At 34.8% G+C, this 2,800-nt stretch overlaps 1 pseudogene; it reads right to left on the bottom strand.

The window, feature by feature from the left end:
• Positions 1–2,775: 2,775 nt before the first annotated feature.
• The window catches only part of LOC144709536 (LOB domain-containing protein 23 pseudogene), a 1,246-nt pseudogene continuing 1,221 nt past the window's right edge, over positions 2,776–2,800 (bottom strand).

A 2,800-nucleotide genomic window follows, 5' to 3' on the forward strand; every position in this document is an offset into this window, starting at 1 on the left:
GGATCCGACGACCTTGGTGCTTTGGACGGCTAACGCGAGCGGAATTTGGTTCACTGTGGCAGTAATGGACCTGATTTTTGCCTCTAGTTGGGCTCCCCGGGTCGGTAGCCCCGCCGATGTGGCAGCCACATCAGGTGGCCGACCCTGACACCCAGGTGACTCTATAGGCCGCATTGGATTTGACAGTAAAGAGAACTTTGAAGTAAAATTTTCTAACTAAAAATTGAAGTTCATATGCCACAAGTAATACAGATAGATGCGTCTTGTTGAGACAAACAATTTAAGTATAAATTTAATATAATTTTTGCATCCGACTCATGAGATTTACGTAAATTAAAATTCGGGTATAAAACTTACTTCTAGGATTCAATGGACTTGAATCCGAGCTATAGGACTCCGTTCGTTCTTTTGTGGTTCCTATTGATTGAGGCCTTCCAAATCTAGTGAAATAAAAATCAACTCAATTCGAGGTCTGTCGCAAAAGTTATGGCATAATCGCCAAAATCGGAGGAGAGAAAAGCTTTGCCCGAGGAGGGAGAAAAATCAACGTATAATTTCTTGGAAAATATTCATCAGAATGCAAAGGCATTTTCAATAGAATTTATTGGCCTGAAATCATTGTATAGGTGGTGTTCGACTTAGAAAATAGCTCATAAAGATAATACAAAAAACGTACTTATCAAATACTGGATGGGAATGGCTCTTTCTATGGAGATGTTTTACTATACAAAATAGGTGTACTTATAAATTCAAATTTTAATTTTGCATTCTTAGGTTTCTCCACCTGTGACCATATGAGAAAAGATGCTTTTATGATTTTCCAAATTGTATCTTGTTGGTTTCAATGTTCTATTTAGATATTTGATTCATATGATGCTTCTTCCGAGATTTAATAAACATGAGTTATTCTTCAAACATAGCCTACGACACCTTATGCAACTCTAATTTTTACTTCTAGTTCAAAGCTGGAGTCAATAATTTCATTGATCCCACTAGGCATCGCATATAGATAATTTCATAAAGTTGCATCTATATGTGATAATCTATAGATATTATCTATAGATTATCACATATAGATAATTTCTAGTTCTATAGTATGATTTTCTGAATAATATGATAATTCTATGCATGTTTAATAAAAATGTTTGTTGTAATAGTGACAAAGATGTATCTATACAAGCATCTTTGATTTTTCAAACATCTTTGATAAGTGTTGCAGAATTGCGTAAATGTATGTGCAAGGTTTCATGAATAAACTTTAACGAACTAATCAAAAAGCATTGTGCTAATGATTCATCAAATATATGATTTAAGTTATACACATCATGTGTACTGTTAACCGCTATGAGGTAAATACATAATCTGAAGTTAATGGTACTCAGAATCCTAATTTTTTTTAAAGGTGGTCTTTAACTTTTTAAGGCTGATACTTTTAGGATGTCAAATTTAGTCTAAAAATAAGTGATCAATTATTCATTTTTTCCTCTATAATGTAGCATCCTATTTAACATATTCTCAATATGGTTGCGTTATTTCCCCATTATCACATGTTAATTAATCTTGAACGTATTTAAGAATGAAATCTTGGATTATTTATCGGGGTGATTGTAATTTTGGAAGAAATTCTGTGAAGAATTGAACAAACTCAAGACTAGTATAAGAGGAGAGAGAAGTAGAGAGAGGAAGATGGTGAGAGAGACAAAATATCATTGTAAATAGCAAATCATTTCTTAACCTGTAGCTTCGTAGTTATAAGAAACTATAGTAGACAAACAACATAAAGATATATTTTTTGTCGTTATTAAGTCTTATATAGTTTATGTTTAGATTCAATCCCAACCCTCAACATGTTTTGTATCTAGATTGAATCCTAATCACTAATTCCGGTAATGAGTGTAGCATACATATTCGTTTCTTACTAGCAAAACTTTAAGTCAAATCCATTTGGTCCAGACAATGTCTGACTGGGCTGCTGATGATGCTTCAAGTCTCTGACTCCTCCATAGTGAAAACACAACCGCAAATTGGAAGTTGTAATAAATTTGGATACAAGGATAACTGGAGATATTAGGCCATTTATATGGCTTTGTGGTATAACCCCATAACGATTTTTCCTCTCATTCTTCTAGCCCTGGTTCTGGTTTGATATGTTTTGATGAAAATCATTTTATGTCTACATAAAACTGTTTTCAAACCTTCAGTTGTGAGCTTATGAGTCATGACCCGTTTCATCACACTATTGGACTCATGATATTAATTCATGCCCTCAAAGTTGTATAATAAGTTTCATCAACAAAGCCAGGTAGTTCAAATGAAGATGGAATGTTTCTCATGAAAATTAATCCCCCCCCCCCCAAATCCCATAGGTCTATGAAAATTGTGCCGTGTCATGGAATTAAAATTATAAGCCCAACCCACTATTTCCTTTATTTCTTATATCCTTTCTTGAGGGAAGGTGTGATTTTACCCATACATAATTCAATGTAAGATACGTTTGAAACTGATTACTCATCGTCGCCGATCTTCCTCCCCCGGGCTTCAGAATGTTACCACTCTTCGTTTAAGATTGCACTATTTTTAAATAATGACTACTTTATAGCCTGATTTGATTAAAACTATTAAATTTATTGACAATGAGTTGTCGTCCGCGCTGACTATCTTGCAACTGTGCAGAGCTAGCTAACGTCAAAAACCAAGAGCAATCATTCCAGAAAAAAAATCTAGGAAAAGTGATAATAACACTTTCCCTCGTCCCTGTTCACGCTGGAGGAAAGCCTACGCGAGGCCCGGCGGAGGCTGG

The sequence above is a fragment of the Wolffia australiana genome, chromosome 11 (assembly GCF_029677425.1).
Source record: "Wolffia australiana isolate 7733 chromosome 11, ASM2967742v1".
Lineage (NCBI taxonomy): Eukaryota > Viridiplantae > Streptophyta > Magnoliopsida > Alismatales > Araceae > Wolffia > Wolffia australiana.